General features: G+C 40.9%; 1 protein-coding gene across 50 annotated transcripts in view; it reads right to left on the bottom strand.

Moving 5' to 3' along the window:
* The window catches only part of ZHX3 (zinc fingers and homeoboxes 3), a 133628-nt gene that overhangs the window by 50604 nt on the left and 61902 nt on the right, over positions 1-21122 (bottom strand). For 12 of the 50 annotated variants that reach the window (XM_063720516.1, XM_063720518.1, XM_063720514.1 and 9 more), the window contains one exon: positions 19709-19756. The exons of the other annotated variants lie outside the window; for them this stretch is intronic. The gene's annotated coding sequence lies outside the window, so the exon portion shown is untranslated. The remainder of the gene's footprint in view (positions 1-19708; positions 19757-21122) is intronic. 50 annotated transcript variants of the gene reach the window in all.

The following is a 21122-nucleotide window of genomic DNA, read 5'->3' on the forward strand; positions in this document are numbered from 1 at the left end:
ACATGAAATACCAGAGTTGGTAAGTTTCTTTGGTTTTGTTTTGAACAAACTGGGAGATAGTTCAAGGTTGTCCTTGTAAGTCTCTCTCGCTTGCATTCAGCTATACATTGCTTAGTAGAAAATGAGTACAGTTCAGCTAGTTCACTTATCCCCATGCCAAACCAGCAGGAAGCCTCTTTTCCATGAGAGACAGTTATAATTTTGAATTATTGTAATGCTGTACTTGCAGCAAACTCGGTGTGTGTGCGTGTATATGCACACATGGCTGGGAGTGGGGGGTAGTGCCAAAATGTTGGTTCTATGGCAAACAACAACAACAAAACAAACAAACAAAAACGGCTGTGTATAGCTAAAAAAATGGCCAAGAAAAAGGTAGAATAGAAAATATGTTTTATTATCCTGATACCAAAGCCTGGCAAAGACACAACAAAAAAAGAGAATTTTAGACCAATATCCCTGATGAACATCGATGCAAAAATCCTCAATAAAATACTGGCAAACCGAATCCAGCAGCACATCAAAAAGCTTATCCACCACGACCAAGTTGGCTTCATCCCTGGGATGCAAGGCTGGTTCAACATATACAAATCAATAAACGTAATCCATCATATAAACAGAACCAAAGATAAAAACCACATGATTATCTCAATAGATGCAGAAAAGGCCTTTGACAAAATTCAACAACACTTCATGCTAAAAACTCTCAATAAATTAGGTATTGATGGGACGTGTCTTAAAATAATAAGAGCTATCTATGACAAACCCACAGCCAATATCATACTGAATGGGCAAAAACTGGAAGCATTCCCTTTGAAAACGGGCACAAGACAGGGATGCCCTCTCTCACCACTCCTATTCAACATAGTGTTGGAAGTTCTGGCCAGGGCAATCAGGCAGGAGAAGGAAATAAAGGGTATTCGATTAGGAAAAGAGGAAGTCAAATTGTCCCTGTTTGCAGATGACATGATTGTATATCTAGAAAACCCCATTGTCTCAGCCCAAAATCCCCTTAAGCTAACAGGCAACTTCAGCAAAGTCTCAGGATACAAAATCAATGTGCAAAAATCACAAGCATTCTTATACACCAATAACAGACAAACAGAGAGCCAAATCATGAGTGAACGCCCATTCACAACTGCTTCAAAGAGAATAAAATACCTAGGAATCCAACTTAAAAGGGATGTGAAGGATCTCTTCAAGGAGAACTACAGACCACTGCTCAATGAAATAAAAGAGGATACAAACAAATGGAAGAACATTCCATGCTCATGGGTAGGAAGAATCAATATCATGAAAATGGCCATACTGCCCAAGGTAATTTATAGATTCAGTGCCATCCCCATCAAGCTACCAATGACTTTTTCACAGAATTGGAAAAAACTACTTTAAAGTTCATACGGAACCAAAAAAGAGCCCACATCGCCAAGTCAATCCTAAGCCAAAAGAACAAAGCTGGAGGCATCACGCTACCTGACTTCAAACTATACTACAAAGCTACAGTAACCAAAACAGCAAGGTACTGGTACCAAAACAGAGATATAGGCCAATGGAACAGAACAGAGCCCTCAGAAATAATGCCGCATATCTACAACTATCTGATCTTTGACAAACCTGACAAAAACAAGAAATGGGGAAAGGATTCCCTCTTTAATGGTGCTGGGAAAACTGGCTAGCCATATGTAGAAAGCTGAAACTGGATCCCTTCCTTACACCTTATACAAAAATTAATTCATGATGGATTAAAGATTTACATGTTACACCTAAAACCATAAAAACCCTAGAAGAAAACCTAGGCAATACCATTCAGGACATAGGCATGGGCAAGGACTTCATGTCTCAAACATCAAAAGCAATGGCAACAAAAGCCAAACTTGACAAATGGGATCTAATTAAACCAAAGAGCTTCTGCACAGCAAAAGAAACTACCATCAGAGTGAACAGGCAACCTACAGAATGGGAGAAAATTTTTGCAATCTACACATCTGACAAAGGGCTAATATCCGAATCTACAATGAACTCAAACAAATTTACAAGAAAAAAAAACCCCATCAACAAGTGGGCAAAGTATATGAACAGACACTTCTCAAAAGAAGACATTTATGCAGCCAAAAAACACATGAAAAAATGCTCATCATCACTGGCCATCAGAGAAATTCAAATCAAAACCACAATGAGATACCATCTCACACCAGTTAGAATGGCCATCATTAAAAAGTCAGGAAACAACAGGTGCTGGAGAAGATGTGGAGAAATAGGAACACTTTTACACTGTTGGTGGGACTGTAAACTAGTTCAACCATTGTGGAAGACAGTGTGGCCATTCCTCAAGGATCTAGAACTAGAAATACCATTTGACCCAGCCATCCCATTACTGGGCATATACCCAAAGGATTATAAATCATGCTGCTATAAAGACACATGCACATGTATGTTTATTGCAGCACTATTCACAATAGCAAAGATTTCAAACCAACCTAAATGTCCAACAATGATAGACTGGATTAAGAAAATGTGGCACATATACACCATGGAATACTATGCAGCCATAAAAAATGATGAGTTCATGTCCTTTGTAGGGACATGGATGAAGCTGGAAACCATCATTCTCAGCAAACTATTGCAAAGGCAAAAAACCAAACACCGCATGTTCTCGCTCATAGGTGGGAATTGAACAATGAGAACACATGGACACAGGGAGGGGAACATCACGCACCGGGGCCTGTTGTGGGGTGGGGGGAGGAAGGAGGGATAGCATTAGGAGATATACTTAATGTTAAATGAAGAGTTAATGAGTGCAGCACACCAACATGACACATGTATATATATGTAACAAACCTGCACGTTGTGCACATGTACCCTAAAACTTGAAGTATAATAATAAAATAAAATAAAGAAAATATGTTTTATTAACAAACAGCATATTTTATAATGGCGGTGATCAATATTTATTAAACACAAGGTTCTAGAGGGCTCTTCTGGTAGGATAATTCTAAGAAAGAGGCTCCAGAATGTCAACTTACATATTCCCTTATAAAACACAGCCCTGGCTTACACATTATCTGGTGTACATGTCTCTTCTCTCCAATGAACTATAAGATCTTTGAGGTAAGGGTTCAGTGCTGCACCATTCAGCTACACTAACGGCGATGTACACACAGTGAGCACTCATTAAATACATCAATTACAGTTCACTTGCAGTTTCTTGCTTACTACCAAAAACAGGGGTCAATCATTATAAGCATTCCCATCCAACACCCAATTTGTTGCATGGGGAATGAACTTCAGTTTGGGTCCCTTGCTATTAAAGCACTCAATACCCATTATTTGTTTGCATTTATGTCGAACTCATAGATGCAGGATCTGAAAAGTTAAATGAAGCTTAACATAGGCATCCAAATAAAATTAATTAGAATTTATATCTCAACTATTTCTAACAGAGTTTGAGTAACAAGACTCAACAGAAGGAAAACAGGGTAATAACAGAGACTAAGAGGGAAAAAAAAGGAAGGGAGCAGGGAGTGAAGGCAGGAGAAGAGAAGGAAGGAAAGGAAGGAGGGACAGTGGGTGGAAACATCTATCTAAGCAAGAGCTTCTTCCTCAAGTCAAAAATTTCTGCAAAAAACAAAATCTTTTTGGACAAATTTACATGATGCTTCTAACATCTGGTCATTGTGAAAAATACAGGATAAAAACCTACAAATTCAGTATTTTTATCTAAATTTATAGTTCATCAAAACAGCAAGATAAATTTGAAAAATATTAATACATATATAGGCAAGACATTTCCTTACTTTGCAGAAATATGCTCACATAAACAATCCATTCCTTGCCAAAATAGAGCCCTTCCAACCCCTGTTCCCCAACCTCCAAGGCAGGGTCTTGGTCCACGGGTTAGCATCACTAAAATACACAAAATACAAGGAAATGTATCTATCAAGCACCACTCGGATTATAAGATGCAAGTAAGAAACCTAATTTGAAAGGGCTTACATAATAAAGGTGGTTTGCTGGTACATGCAAATGGAAAGTTCAGCGGCTTCAGGTTGAGTTTGAGTCAGTTGCTCTATGATGAAAACAAGGGCCTATTTTCTTTTTTTGTTTGTTTTTGGTTTTTTTTGTTTGTTTGGTTTCTTGGGAGACAGAGTCTTGCTCTGTCGCCCAGGTTGGAGTGCAGTGGCATGATCTTGGCTCATTGCAAGCTCCGCCTCCCGGGTTCACGCCATTCTCCTGCCTCAGCCTCCCAAGTAGCTGGGGCTATAGGCGCCCACCACCACGCCCCACTAATTTTTTTTTTATTTTTATTTTTAGTAGAGACGGGGTTTCACCGTGTTAGCCAGGATGGTCTCGATCTCCTGACCTCGTGATCCGCCCACCTCGCCCTTCCAAAGTGCTGGGATTACAGGCGTGAGCCACCGCGCCTGGCCAACAAGGGCCTATTTTCTTTCTTTCCACTTCGTTAACCACATCCTAGGGGTAGCTTCCCTCGTGACAGCAAGATAACTCCAGCAGCCCCAAGCTTCATGTCCCAAACATCCAGAAGGACACAGAGAGAGGGCTGTCTTGGGGAGGTCTATCATAAGACTGAAGAGCCTTCTTCCCAAAGTCCTCAGCAAGCATGCTGGTGGCCTACACAGGTCACACGCCCAGCCATGAACAAACCTCTTGGCATGACTGCCACTGGGTTAATCACTGTGCAACAGGTGTGGGGTTTACCTGACTGGGCTTAAACAACCAAGATCCGTCCCTAGAGCTGGGGGTGGGACCAATCCCTCTCCTACCAGAAGACAGAAACAAACATTCCCTGTTTCCTATGGAAGGGACTGGGGAGGGAGGGAGAAGAGACATTGTGAGAAGGGGAACAATTAGAATGTCCTCCACCCTTCACCTGGCACTGAATTTGACCCTGTGATTCCCAGTATCAAGGGCAAATATGGAAATGTATTTTAAGTGACACTATTTTTATCATTTAACAAAGACAAATGTTTATTCTTACACAGAGATAAATTCTTTTGAAGGGAAACCCAAGGAGAAGAATGTCTTGGAACTGTGTTTAAGAGAAAATAGGTAAAGCAGGAGGCTTAGTTTGGAAAGATGTAGTCACACTCAATAGGCCATTCCTTTTTTTTTTTTTTTTTTTGAGACAGTCTCTTGCTCTGTTGCCCAGGCTGGAGTGCAGTGGCGCCATCTCGGCTCACCGCAACTTCTGCTTCCCAGGTTTAAGCGATTCTCCTGCCTCAGCCTTCCAAGTAGCTGGGACTGCATATGTGTGCCACCATGCCAGGCTAATTTTTGTATTTTTTAGTAGAGATGGGGTGTTTTGCCATGTTGGCCAGGCTGGTCAATAGGCCATTCCTACATGGATCCTCCAGAAGGCAGAGCATGGGACGGTAAATCATAATCAAGTGAAGTTATTTTGACAGAGGGCTGAGATTATATAGCTCAGATGCTTTCCCTTCAAATCATCGAACTTACTGCAAAGAGTAGTAACTCACATATCTTAGAACCCCTTTTTTAATGTTTATTTTTGTAGGTACATGGTAGGTATATATATTTATGGGTTACATGAGATATTTTGGTACAGGCATGCGACACATAATAATCACATCAGGGTAAATGAGGAATTCATCACCTCAAGTATTTATCCTTTGAATTATACTGTTATTTGTAAATGTACGATTATTTTCTACAATAGTCACCCTGTTGTGCTGGCAAATACTAGGTCTTATTCGATTTTTTTGTACCCACGAACCATCCCTATTTCCCCCCTCCGTCACCCACCCTACTACCTTTCCCAGCCTCTGGTAACCATCCTTCTACTCTGTATCTCGATGAGTTCAATTCTTTTAATTTTTAGCTCCAACAAATAACTGAGAACATGCAAAGTTTGTCTTTCTGCTCCTGGCTTATTTCACTTAACATAATGACCTCCAGTTCTATCCATGTTGTTGCAAATGACAGGATCTCATTCTTTTTTATGGTTGAATAGTACTTCACCGTGTATGTGTACCACATTTTTCTTTATCCATTCATCTGGTGATGGGCACACAGTTGCTTCCAAATCTTGGCTATTGTGAATAGTGCTACAATAGCGTGCAGATATCTCTTCGATACACTAATTTCCTTTTTTGGGGGTATATACCCAGCAGTGGGATGGCTGGATCGTATGATAGCTCTATTTTTAGTTTTTAGAGGAACCTCCAAACTGTTCTCCACAGTGGGAAGTTACATTCCCACCAACAGTGTACAAGGTGTCCCTTTTCTCCATATCCTCACCAGCATTTGTTATTTATTGCCTGCCTTTTGGATAAAGGTCATTTTAACTGGTGTGAGGTGATATCTCATTGTAGTTTTGATTTGCATTTCTCTGATAAATGATGCTGAGCACTTTTTCCTATGCCCGTTTGCCATTTGTATGTCTTCTTCTGAGAAACGTCTATTCAAAAATCCCTTGCCCATTTTTAATGAGATTATTAGATTTCTTTCCTATCGAGTTGTTTAAGCTCTTTATATATTCTGATTATTAATCCTTTGTCAGAAAGGTAGTTTGCAAGTATTTTCTCCCATGTTGTGGGTTGTCCCTTCACTTTGTTAATTGTTCCCCTTGCTGTGCAGAAGCTTTTTAACTTGATGTGATTCCATTTGTTTATTTTTGCTTTGGTTGCCTGTGCTTGTCCAGGTATTACTCAAGAAATCTTTGCCCACTTCTGTTTCATGGGTCTATGTGTCTGTTTTTATGCCAATATCATGCTGTTTTGGTTACTGTAACTCTGTGTATAATTCGAAGTTAGGTAATGTGATTCTTCCAGTTTTGTTCTTTTTGCTCTGGATAGCTTTGGTTATTCTGAGTTGTTTGTGGTTCCAATATAAATTTTTGAATTGTTTTCTCTATTTCTGTGAAGAATGTCATTCATATTTTGATAGAGATTACATTGACTCTGTAGATTGCTTTGGGTAGTATGAACATTTTAACAATATTTATTCTTCCAATCCATGAATTAGACCCCTTATGTATCATATTTATAAAAGTAAGCTCAAACACTTTAAAATCATGACCTCTAGAGTATTTTAAATTTTTGTCATTATCAGATTATCCTCTAAGAGTGTATGTGTGTGTGTATACATGTGTGTACCTGTCATTATTTCAAATTTTAAAATATTTGAGTGCTACTAGATGCTCAGCTCTAAGAGACAGGGTACAAGGAAGAAGAGTTCAAAACTATAGTGTCTCTGCCCTCAAGAAGTGTAACAACTACTACTACCATCAACTGGATAAAATCATAGGACGTCAGGCACTGTGCTTTACATTTATTTTCTCATTTAATTTAATCCTCACAATAAACCTATGAGCTAAATATCAACTTGATTTTCTAAATTGGGAAACCAAGGCTTGAATGGCTAAGTCACTTGACTCAGTCACGCAAGCAACAGGCCACAGCTAGGATTCAAAGCCAGGTATTCCCAATTCCAAAGCCTAGATTCTTAACCACAGCACATTTGGCTGACGAGAAAACACAAACATCCATTAAGGGTGAGGAGTAGAAAGAGTATATTTACAGTGAAGAGCTAAGTCCTGAGATGTGAAGTAAAGTGGCTTAGGAGAAATCAAAGAATGCAAATAGGATGAGGAGGAGCCACATACACAGCTGTTAGCTTTGTGAACCCTGTGAACACTGATGCCTAACTGATCAAACACAATCTGTCTGCTGGCCTCTGACCCATGACCTACTAGTAGTGTACTATGTCTTTAGCCACTGACAGAATGGAAAACCAATGACGTTTCAACAGGCCTTAAGACCTTTCAAAGTTATCTCCAAGGATGGAATCAGCTCTTTCCCTGATGTGGACAGACTTCTATTCTGTTCTAGATATAAGGCCATATATGGAGGAAGTTTGAAATCCTCTGGCCAAATACTAGATAGTACTTCCATTGTTTAATAATTAAGTGATTTTTATAACCCTATCCCTAAGAGGATATAGCAATTGTCTTTGCCCACAGGATCAATTGTCACTAACCTTTTAGCTTGGTGGAAAAAGCTAAATGTATTATAATGTCTGAACAAAACATAATACCACTTCCTCTGTGCTTGTCTCCATGTACCAGAAAGTCGTGGGTCTAAGTGGATGTGGTGTCCTTCTCATGCCTCAGCAGTCCCTTTACAAAGCAGCAGACTTCTGGGTACCCAGGTCGGGGCAGACCTCCCAACCTTCAGGGTATGCTTCTAGGTTCCCAGTGCTCCAAGAGAGGGAAAAATACTTCCTCTATAAAATAATGGGGAGTCAGAGGTATATGGGATTTCCCTTTGCTTCCATGAAATTAGGAGAAAGCACCAACACTTTCTAGTAATTCCACAGTGAATAGGATGTGCTACCAGCCCAGCATCAGTAGGGTTTCTCTTCATTCTCAAGAAGGATAATGGTGACGTGGCTGCCTGGAATTAAGATTGCCATTATCAAGGTAATAAGAAACAGTTCCATTTTTCCCCATGAGCCAATTATTATCAGGGTCACATCTGGAACATTGGCTTCATTTTCCCAACTCAATCCATATTTGAATGACCACTATGGACCAGGTTCTATGCTAGCATCTCACTGACTCAAACAATCTTAGGAAATGGATATTATTTCTGCCTTACCTACGTGGAAGCTAAATAAAGCTCAGGAAAGTTGTATCTTTTGTCACAGAGCTGGACAATTATAGTTGGATACCAGACTGAATCTCCTGACACTATGTTCTGGGCTGACTCCACTATGTGCCACTGACTCCCCTAGTGCTAAGGTTTGGGGCCTTATTATTATTATAATAAAAATACATGGGATTTCAATGGTCATCCTCATAATCAAGCTCTTACTCTACTCTCAAAGGAGAAAGAACATATCATGTTGAAGGGGGCTATTAGAAGGCAAATGTGGTAAGTGCTGCGATGAATGGACACAAGCAGTTTAGAAACCCTATGGCGAGGATCAACTCTGACTGGAGTGAGGATGAAGGAAAACTTAAGAGATGTGAAGCCATCCACTGGGGAGAAGATGCTTTTGAGGTTAACAAAAGCTCTTAAACAGATTTGGAAGCAGGCAAACATAAAGGGATTCGTGGACCACCCCTTACATCAGGGTTTCTCAATGTTTTTATTGACATTTAGGACTAGATAATTCTATGTGCTGGGGGGCTGTCCTGTAAATTGCAGGATATTTAGTAACATCCCTGACTAGATGCCCACTAGATCCCAGTAGAGCACACTGTCCTCAGGTCATGACAACCAAAAAGTCTCCAGACACTGCCAAATATCCCCTAGGGGACACAGTCATCCCGAGTTGAGAACCAGTGCCTTTGGTGAAGATGTGCCAGAAACTGGGGATTGGCTAAATGTGGAGGCTGGGGAGGTGCAGAGTAAGAACAGGAAGCCATGAACCAGATAGGAAAGAGGGACAGATGTGTGACTCAAGTCCTCTCAGCAACTCCCTCAGGTATGGACTCTGACTACCTTAAAGCAAACGGAGGGCCAGGCACAGTAGCTCACGCCTGTAATCCTACCACTTTGGGAGGCTGAGCCAGCAGGATCACTTGAGCCCAGGAGTTCAAGACTAGCCTGGGCAATAGAGTAAGGCCCTGTAACTATTTTTTTAAAAAAACACATATTTAAAAAAAGACAAATGGAGGCAAATGAGATCCCATGATGAGGGCCCTTTGATGAATGTCCAGTAGGACCCTGATTGGGAGTAGGACATTTATAAGTGGAGAGGATGGATTCTAGACCCAGGCAGCTTGGAACAGAAAAACCCTTACTCTCTTTCTCCTTTCAGTAAATCAAAGAAAGAGAAGACAACCAGGGGGAATGCTAATAGAATAGTCATAATGAACCTGGAATTCCCACGCCTATTTGGGAGGATTGGAGAGGAACTGGATAAGGAGAAATACTGATGTGTGTTGTGTCTGTGACTGCAGTGCCATCCTTACCTTCTCGGGCCATCTCCTATTCCCTCACCTCTCACCCTTGGAAGGGTTTTGGCCCAGGAAAAGCAAAAGGAGTTGGGATACTTAGTTCTGGGAGGAAGGAAGGAAAGAAAAGAAGGGAGTAGAGATGAGAGAATTCTGAGGTTCAAAAGAGATCTATTGACAGTGTTCACAAAAAGGACCATGTTTCCCAGTAAAAAGAAAACAAGGTAAAGCTGAGGCTGGGGATGGGGGTTGAGGAAAGGGAAGGGGCCTACAAGTAAATGTTTACAAAATGCCCACTGAGTGTCAATTCTGGGCAAGGCACATTGCATAAGTCACCACCTTCAATTTTCACAGCATCATGTAATACCTATGTATGAAGTGGTTATAACAAGCTCCTTTCTGTAGAGAAGGAAAGTGAGGTTCAGAGGCATCTTCACAGACTGAGGGGCCTCCCAGGGTGGCCAGGGGCTCTGGGCTTGTTTGGCAGACTCCTCCATGCTGTGCCTCCTCACACTTCAGCACCCACAGCCTCTTGCCCCATGCAAGCTGTAGCTGCCTGCTTGTCTGTTTGCTCTGCAAGATTAGAGCAGAGGGGCTCTAATCTGTGTCAGGGGCTGTGTTTTGAGTTCTGTGACTCTAGCATTTCCTTATGTGCCAGGCACAGGCCCCAGTGATACAAAGAAGGGAGCAAGAGTTAACACTGAGGTGAACAAAGGACCCGCAGAGGCCCAGCTGTGTGAATTTACAGCAGAACTAATGAGCACACCCAGTTACATAACTGCCTCTCCTGCTCTGCTCCTATGCTCAGCAGCCACTAGAGGAAAGCAGGGCTGTCTTTCTTTTCCTGTGCTATATATAATTCCAACTGTTTGGGCAGGGAAGCGTGCTACAGCTCCACAGCTCAGTTACATTAGATCTTAATTTTTTCTTAAAAACCTAGCAATTTCTACCAGTGATGCCACAAAGATAATAATACAGTAATCTTAAGATTGAGATACTTTACCCACATTTCCTGCACTTTTCTACCTTGAAAACACTCATTATTTCTGGTTCCAGTTCGAGAAGCAGCAAGCAAGGAAAGGGTGAAAATGTGAGATGCTGAAGAGACAGCTTGCAACATTCCATAATTACAGCCTTCAATGCTGGAACCTCAAGTCTCCAATATCAAATAGAACAGTACTTCCCCTTGGTAACTAACTAGGAGCTGATCCATTAACCAGGAATATATTTTTGATATAGAGTAGGCCAGTTTTGTTTCTGGTTCTTTTGCATCTCCTTTCCTAGGCCCTAACCCCAGACTCCATGACCTCATGACAGTAGAATGAATGCTGCATAAAGAGAATCATTCATTTGTCCTGGGACTTCATTGAAGATGATTTTTGCTTAGTAAGCCTCTTCTTCAGATATAATACTAAAAGGTATGTTTTCTGAGACCTATTAAAGCACACATTTACTAAAACTTACATTAAGTTCATGTCAGTCCTAAAAGGTTCTCTAATTTCTGAAAGCCATAGTCTGTTATTCTAATGTGAATTGTTACACACACATACAGACACACCTTGAACATTTTAAAATTACATTTATTTAAGCATACTCACTCACTCATACTTTTTGCCAATTTGGTTGGGCTTTCCCCTAAACCAATTCTTCTAAAATGGTGAGATTTTAACAAATAAAATGATACAGCTGATGTTTTCATAGGGTAATAGGTTAAGAAGAAAAAAATCTGGGCTTTTGAAATATTAATTGTATTAGCATTAATACTAATACCTAGGTCAGGCGCAGTGGCTCACACCTGTAATCCCAGCACTTTGGGAGGCTGAGGCGGGTGGAACACTCAAGGTCAGGAGTTTAAGACCAGCCTGGCCAACATGAGGAAACCCCATCTCTACTAAAAATACAAAAATTAGCCGGGCGTCGTGGCGCATGCCTATAATCCCAGCTACTCGGAAGGCCAAAGCAGGAGAATCACTTGAACCCAGGAGGTGGAGGTTGCAGTGAGCCGAGACTGTGCCACTGCACTCTAGCCTGAGGGACAGAGCAAGACTCCATCTGAGAAAAAAAAAAAACAAAAAACTAATATCTAAATATTAGTAGTACTATGATTTACAGACATGAACTCTTAAAAAGAGTATGCATATGGCTGGGCATGGTGGCTCACGCCTGTAATCCTGGCACTATAGGAGGCTAAGGCTGGCAGATCGCTTGAGCCTAGGAGTTTGAGACCAGCCTGGACAACATGGCAAAACCTTATCTCTACAAAAATACAAAAATTAGCTGGGCATTGTGGTGTGCACCTCATGCCTGCAGTTCCAGCTACTCGGCGGGGCTAAGACAGGAGGATTGCCTGAACCCAGGAGGTCGAGGCTGCATTGAGCCAAGATCATGCCACCACACTCCAGCCTGGGTGACAGAGGGAGAATCTGTTTCAAAAAAGAAAAAAAAAGAGTACATACACATTTTGAGACTTGCTTAATACTGGGCAGCTCAGTTATAGCAAGTACTAGTCAAGGGTGGCATGTCACTGTGTTCAGAGTTGGATGAACCTGGGTTCTAATCTGGACTCAGCTACTTCCTAGTGTAGGTCATTTGGGTCTTGGGCAAAGTATTGAACCTCCCAAACCTCAGTTCTCTTTTGCACAATGGAAATCATCTGAATATAGACAAGATAGGGCCCACTATAAAAATTAAACAAGACAGTCTGTGTGGAAGTGTCTTTAACAGGCATTAAGTGCCTGTTAAGTGTCTTTAGCAGAAGAATTAAGTAGCAGGTTCAGGCTTTTTGCCTCCTTCCTCTTCCCCTCCACTCCCCGGTGACCAACTTGCACCCTGAGTAAGGTTTTGCAGCACCATCCTTCTCCTGTGGCTTGTAAACCTCTGCAGTAACTTCAGCAATCTACACTGCCTGCACCCTGCCCTCCCTGTATGCTCCGCTGAATCACAACTATATTTGCCTTTCTAGAACACATATCATTGTCTTCAGTGATTCCCTGCAGGACAAAGTCTGCCCACTTCAGCCTGGTATCACGGTCCTGTCTTAGTCTGGTCCAACCTACCCTTTCTGAACAGTTCCTTACAAACCCACATCTTCCTGCCTCAACTCTGCCTAGGCCATTCCCCTGCTTCAAGCTCTTACAGAGCCTCCCATGGCCTACAGTATAAATTCCTAACTGTTTCAGGTGGCATTTGAGACCCATGGTGTCAGGTCCCTGCGCCTCTCCAGTTTCACTGTCTGCTACTCGTTTCCCTCCTTATACTTTACACCCAAGCATAAATCTACTTATAGTACCTGAAACCCCATGCTGGGTCATCACTCTTCAGCTTTACATATACTCCTCTCTTTGACGAGAATACTCTTCTCATCCATTCAGCAAACTCTTCAACAGACTTCAAACCTCTCTCAAATGCCTCTACTTCTGTGGTACAGTCTGTCCAGAACTGTGTCTTGTACGTTTTTCTACTACTTTGCACCTGCGCCTGTCACACAACAATTTCTCAGGTTTTTTTTTGTAATTCACTGACCATTATTAATGTCTTCTCTGCTAAAAGTATAACACTCAGCTTTGCACAGAGCAGTTACTTGGGAAATGTTTGCATTGCTGAACACAGGCAGCTTCCAATCTCATGGGAACATCAGATGAAATGCAGAGGATACATGCTATACAATACAGTCAAGAGGACTGAAAGCAGGCAGCAGGAGAATTCCACAATATTCCTGTTTAAAATGTTAAAATGTTGGTGGCTGCCAGAGCTCAGGAAAAGAAATTTTTTTTATGTGGTTATAGCTCACTCTAATGAGTCAATTACATTGACCTAAAGCCCACGGAGCTCAAAGCTGTATTTCTCTCCCCAAAACCTCATTCTTTTATAAAGCTCCCTCCTCTGTGGAATGAATGTGGGCAATCGCTTTTGCAGTTTTTGACGATGCCAGTTTATGGCTATGTTTTTCTGTTCACTGAACTGGCTCATTTCTTCAGGAGAACAAACTGTTCTCCACTGAAGCAGGAATTGGCTGGGTTCTAACAAAAAGATTTTTCCCCCCTGACAGTGTTTTTGCAAAAGACCCAAGTCAATTTATAGCCAAGTAACAAAAGGTCAGAAAGGTTAGTCAAGCAATGGGCGTAATTCCTGTGTGTCACAGCCAATAAAGGAAATGGGTGGGAATAAATAGTATGCAATTTTAACCTGAAATTATTTGTGCAAAACTATTCTTGTAAACTATACAAAATTACCCATGACTTCCACTATAAAGGATTTCTCACTCTGATTTTTTTAAAGGCACATTTACTTTGGAAGAACTGAGATGACCTCAAATTCCTCATTCACAAATGGAAAATGTTAAAAACTTTCTTCACACTAATATAAGAAAAACTTGGTCATTGTTTTGCAGCCCTGAAACAGAAATGTTCACATTAAAAAAAAAAAACTCATAGTTAAGTCACAATTAAATACAATTTGCATGACTGAATTTAAAATAAATTGCAAAATTCCCTTGCCAAAAGGGAAACAATACTGACCAAAAGGATAGGCCAAGAAAAGACCCTACAAAAGTGACAGTTCATCTGTTTTAATCATGCTAAAAGTATAACAAACTACTGCATTATTCAGTGAGCGTAAGAACAAGAAAAGCCTGCCTTTAAAGCAGACACGAAGAACTGACATCACCAGCCAAGCAAGAGGAAGGCAGATGAGTAATAGCCTGCACTGGGCGGCCAACCAGGCCCAGGCCCAGGCCCATGAGTCTGTGGAATAAGAAAGCCTTTCAGACATCAAGGCCGTTGGGAGGCCTCCTTCCCCCAGTTCTCCAATACAAAGTCTAATCTACTCACCATTTAAAACAATCTTAGCATCCAAAAGATGAATGGTTAAATAGAACCCTGTCACCGTTCAGACAAAATGGTCTAAACCCATTTCTCCCCCCACCTCCTTGTAAGCACAACTGTAAATCCTTAAAATAACACAAAAGGCAACCAAAGGAGAAGTCTGAAAGAAAAAGGAAGGTGAATTACTTAGGGACCCAGGATTGGAGGAACAACATAGCAGCACACCTTATGACCACACCCCCATTCAATAGAAGAAGGTGGCCGAGGGTGTTTCCCAACCCCCAACCTAGCAACAGAGGGCAGCAGAGGATTGAATGGGAGTTCTGCCGACAATACCAGGCCAGCTGGAAGCACCAACAAGGGGGATAGCTCAGGACTCCTCTAACAATAAAGCAGTCTGGGGAAACACTTTTCCCCCCGACTACAGGGCCCCCAGGAAGCAAGCTTCATCCCAGCAGGATGGAGACTCCCTCCTCTACCTAGATATCAGGCAGCAAGGCCTGGGGAAACTCCCTACCCCCATCAGACAGCACCAACAGGGACGAGTGGGAGCCGCGGCAGCACCAGATAAACCAAGTGGACCAAAAGAGTACTGCAAAGGCTCTGAAAAGTAAATCATCATTGGAACCACAAGAGTAAATCCCAACTCACATGCAACATCCAACACTGTGACTGCCTGCTAAAATGGAAGATTTAAATAGGACCGAGACTCTCCTAACAGACAAAATGTCCAAAGTAGATTTAAAAAAATCACCTGTTGGCCAGGCGTGGTAGCTCACGTCTGTAATCCCAGTACTTTGGGAGGCCAAGACGGGTTAATCATTTGAGGCTAGGAGTTCGAGACCAACCTGTGCAACATGGCAAAACCATGAAGATGGACTGAAAACAGACAGAACCTCCAGCACTTATGAAACAATAGCAAAAGATCCAATATTCTTATTATCAGAGTCACAGGAGAGAATAAAAAGAAGGGCTGAAGGAGTATTCAAAAAGATAATGACTGAAAATTCCCCAAATTTGCTGAAGGACGTAAACCTAGATTCAGAAGGTGAACATATCCCAAATAGGATAAACTCAAAGAAATCCACACCAAGACACATCTTAATTATATTTCTGTAAATTAAAGACAAAGAATAACTCTTGAAAGCAGAGAAAAACAACATACTACCTACAAGGGAACATCAATTCAAGCGACAACAGGTTTCTTATCTAAAACCATGGAGGCCTGGCCAGGCACGCTGGCTCACGCCTGTAATCCCATGACTTTGGGAGGCCAAGGCGGGCAGATCATTTGAGGTTAGGAGTTTGAGACAAGCTTGGGCAACATGGTGAAACCCCGTCTCTACTAAAAATAAAAAATAATAAAATAACAAATAAAATTAAAAAATAAAACCATGGAGGCCAGAAGGAAGTGGCACAACATTTTTATGGTTAAAGAAGTTTTTCAAACAGAAAGGAAATGATTAAAAGAATTCTGAAGCATCAAAAGGGAACAGAAAACAACAGAAAAGGCAGAAATATGGGAAGATATATATATATAGATTATCCTCCTGTAGTCCCAGCTATTTGGGAGGCTAAAGCAGGAATATTGCTTGAGTCCAGAAGTTCACTTCTACCCTGGGCAACATAGCGAGACTCTGTGTCTTAAAAAAATTAAAAATTAAAAGGGGGAATGTAAAGGGACCTGAATGGAAGTCAGGTTTCCACATTTCACTCAAAGTGGTAAAATGCTGATCATAGTAGACTACAGTAAGTCACATAGGTATACTGTAATACTCAGAGCAACTGCTAAGAAAATGATACAAATACAGTTAAAAAAAACTATTAGAAAGTCAAGATAAAAACCTCTCAAAATGTTCAAGTAACCCAGAGAAAGACAAGAAAAGAAACAGTAAATAATAAATAGCAGATTAAAGCTCTAATATGTCAATAATTAGCTTAAAGATAAATGATCTAAATACGCCAACTAAAAGGCAGAGATTGGCAGAGTAGAATAAAAATACAACCCAACTATATGCTGTTCACAAAAACTCACTTCAAATTCAACAAAATAGTTAAGTTAAAAGTAGAGTATTGTCTATAGAATAGCTAGAATAGCAATGCCTATTTTAAATTATGCTTATCATTTTTGATACAGAAAAATATTTGGATTATATAAGACATGATAAATACATACATATCCTAAAAATGAGATACAAAAAATATATATATAAAACATGGCTTTACACCATATGTAAGCAATTTCTAAATAAACACCTAAAAGGAATGATATCAAGATATCACTAAGGAAATCTCAATTATCTTCATTATTCTTTCCTATGTTTTTCAGATTATCTACAATAAGAAAGAATGGCTTTTATAATTTAAAAAATGTTTTTTCCAAGTAAAGCAGTCTATTCAAGATAACTGTATTGCTGCCTAGGGAGGAAGAAATAATCTTTATCATTGCTAGCCACCATTAATGTGGATCTTTCTACTGATGAGTTGGCTGTCTATACCTGCCTTACCCTCCAAAAGACCAGAGGCACAGGGCAGAAGGCCTGAAAGACCAGGAAATGTCCTCTTTTCAAACTTTGGGTATGGGATCCAGGGAGGAGGGGCTGGGAGTGGGAAATGAGAAGTTAGGGAGCAGAGGGATAGGGGACAGGGGGTAGAGAGAAGACAGTACAGACAGCAGAGCAGGACTACTGGATGCCTGCCTCACTTCTTGTGGTTTCCAGAGACATTGCTCTAGGTCTTCTTAGGCCTGGCCACTGAGCTAGTTTCTGTGTTTTCTTAATCCATCACCCGAGACCATGTGAGTACGTCTTAGTCCCCTGTGGCCCAACAGAGCCAAATCCAGGTGTCATCCCGCAATGCTGGTGGCCACAGCCCAGAAGAGGAAAGTCTTCCATTTTATACTGCCAAGTAAGTCTAACTCTAACATGCCCATCTTCTTTGATTTTTGTTTCTCTCTAACTTTATCCAGGAGTCTTGTGACAGCCTTCCTACCATATAACATGCCCAATCCCTTTTCTGGCATTTTAAGTAAGAAATTGTAAAGTAATCTTCAGTTCTTCCTCACCCATTACTTATATATACAATATATTATTATAAAGGAGACAACACAGAATATAGAAGGCAGATTTCTAAGGTCCCCTATTAGAGGTTTATAATTCTTTTATAAAATATTATCTTTTCTCTTCCTTAACACAACAAACGAACCCCATTAAAGTCAAAACTGAAAACTCTGGCCAGGAATCTGTTATATGTAAGATGCCTCCTTGTTGATGTTGCTATAGTCCTAATTAACAGTCGACAGGACATTTCAAGACTTCTCACTCTTATCACCAGTCCTGGAAAAGTTGTCTTTTTCTATAACTGAGGACATGGAATCCCATCTCTAGGGCCACACAGGATAACCCAAAGCCAACTTTGACCTTAAGGAACTTTGTAAGGACTGCAGGACTATTTTAGTGCCCCCACCCTTGCTATCTCTCATGGTCAAAGTACCAACAAGAAGAGGAAACACAATTTTGCAAATACTTTAGCGTATATTATTTGAGACCACATTCACAGTTAAAATAAGCTTTTATTTTACCTGTTGTCTTGGTTTTTGGGGCTAAAGTAAAAAAAAAAAAAAGTATGGACTTGGAGTAAGTGTCCCTATTACTTATTAGCTACATAGCTTTGTAGCCTCTTTGTCTATAAAATGGAAATAATTATGTATATCTTTTGTGAGGACTGAATAATGTATTACTTATAAAAGTTCCGGGTGGTCTCCTGGTTCCATTTAATATTCCTAGGTTGGATTCTTTTTTCCATCTACTTCTCATTTATGTTTTCTTCTTGCATTTTATGGACCAGAGTGCGTCACTTTAAATTCCGGTAGAACAGGATGGCATATGAGTATACAATACAAAAATAGTAGATATTCCTCTGGGGAGTAGGGGTGGGCACTGACTGGGAAGGGACATGAGGAAATTTTCTGGGTAATGATAATATCCTGCTAGGTGTCTGGGTTCTATAGGTGTATTCATTTGTCAAAACCAGGTCCATATACAGTTAAGATTTAACTACAATAAAATGCACACATCTTACTTCCAAAGAAAAAACCTGTAAACAAATAATTACCTCTACTTAGCGATAAAACATGCTGAAATAGTGAGGGGGGAATGCATCAAAAATACTATGACAGATGACTAGATAGAGGGAAAGCAAAATCAGTAAAATATTGATGGCTGAAAACTGGTAGTGGGTATATGGTTGTTCATGGTAATAATCTTTCAATTTTGCAGTATGTTTGAAATTTTTCATAATAAAATGTTGGAAAAAAAATTCCTACCGAAAAAAAATGGAAGGTACTCAATACTTGTTAGTTCTCAGCCAGGCGCAATGGTTCATGCTTGTAATCCCAGCACTTTGGGAGGCTAAGGCAGAAGGATTGCTTGAGCCCAAGAGTGTGAGACCAGCCTGGGCAACATTGCAAGACCCCGTCTCTACCGGAAGGAGGGAAGGAAGAAAGGAAGAAAACTTTAATGCCATGAGGGGGACACTGCAAAAATAAAAATAGAAATACTTGTTAGTTCCCTTCTCAAACCCTATCCCTATTGTTACTCATCTATTTGCTTATTCACCCATCAACACGTACTAGGCACACACTCCAGCATTGCCTGGTACAAGCTGTTTAACCCCAGCTCCTCTGCATCTCAGTTTCCTCATCTATGGAATAATAATTACAAGTGCCTCATGGGATTTTTGTGAGGATTCAGTGAGATAATAAACATGTAGCACTTAGCTCAGGGCCTGCCACACAGTTGGTGTTTGAGAAGTGCTAACTGTTATTATGTCATTATAGCATACAATAAGGAGCATGGGCATCACAGCAGATTATTCCAGTATCAAGTAATGACTAGAAGCCCTGACTCCTGACTGCTTGGCTTCAAATGCCAACTGTACCACTTATTACCTTTGTAGCTTTGGGCAAAATTCTTAAGCTGTGTCTCAGTTTCCTCATCTGTAAAACAGGAATAATACGTGTCACTCTCATAGGGTTATGACAAATGCAATTATATTGCTTATATTATTTTGCTATATATACATATATGGCTTAGACAGTAGCTGAAACAGTGTAAACACTCAATTGATGTTAGCGAATTCACTATGCTGGATACTCAGAGGATATAATGATGAATGCCTAAGTCCCTGACCCCTCGAGGAGTTGACAGTGCAGGAGACAAGAAAGCAACGTCAACAGAGGGATCACAAAGCAGCCTATAATGAATGTGGTGTGCTACAGGAAAGGTACTACAATGGGCATGCAACACCCGAGGGAGACTGATAATAGTGAGTGAGGAAGACCAAAGAAGACTTCAAGGGGAGGGTGGCATTGATGAACAGGGACTTGAAGTCAAAAAAGGGGAAGAAAAAGCTTGTTAAAGGACATGGTATAGGCACCCTACTAGAGTTCAATAAAAGGTAGGTCAGGGTGGTTTGGAAGATTCATGCCTGGAAGGGTCAAAAGGATTTTGAAAAAATGATCATCTTTTTTTGTTTTTGACACGGAGTGTCGCACTGTCGCCCAGGCTGGAGTGCAGTGGCGTGATCTCGGTTCACTGCAAACTCTGCCTCCTGGGTTCATGCCATTCTCCTGCCTCCGCCTCCCAAGTAGCTGGGACTACAGGCGCCTGCCACCATGCCCAGCTAATTTTTTGTATTTTTAGCAGAGACGGGGTTTCACCGTGTTAACCAGAATGGTCTCGATCTCCTGACCTCGTGATCCATCCGCCTCAGCCTCCCAAAGTGCTGGGATTACAGGTGTGAGCCACCGCGCCTGGCAAATGATCATCTATTCTTATACTCCACTTGGGTTCGTAGAGCTAAGTCTTACAAATTAATTATATCAACCAGTAACTTTTCCTTGATTTTTCTAAGAAATAAATACTACTCATCATTTATCCACTGCAGTCTTTATATAGAGAAACAAAGAATTCATAACCATAACCATTTTACCAACTCAAGGCACAAGGACATATCTCTACTAAATAATATGTCCCAGAGCCTCTAGAGGAAGAGCCAAGAAAGAGGCTACTAACAGTGTGGTAGACTCGAGTGAGTTAGTGCCACTCTAGTTGTTTCACTACTTTGAGGTTACAACTTGGAATCTGACTCAAGAAATTAAATTCAGGAAGGGAGAGGTGTCCATGTAGCAGAGGAGAGTTGGCTCCCTTTGGCCACTGCCAGCTGGCCATGCTGGGCCTCAGAGATTGCTATGCCTTGGTAAACACATTTCTGATTTCTATAGGCACTGAGCAAACTCACTAAGCCTTACCAAAGTGTTTTCAACATCACAGCCCGAAAGAAGTGGCTAGGACAGGGGCAGG

This window comes from Pongo abelii, chromosome 21, assembly GCF_028885655.2.
Source record: "Pongo abelii isolate AG06213 chromosome 21, NHGRI_mPonAbe1-v2.0_pri, whole genome shotgun sequence".
Classification (NCBI taxonomy): domain Eukaryota; kingdom Metazoa; phylum Chordata; class Mammalia; order Primates; family Hominidae; genus Pongo; species Pongo abelii.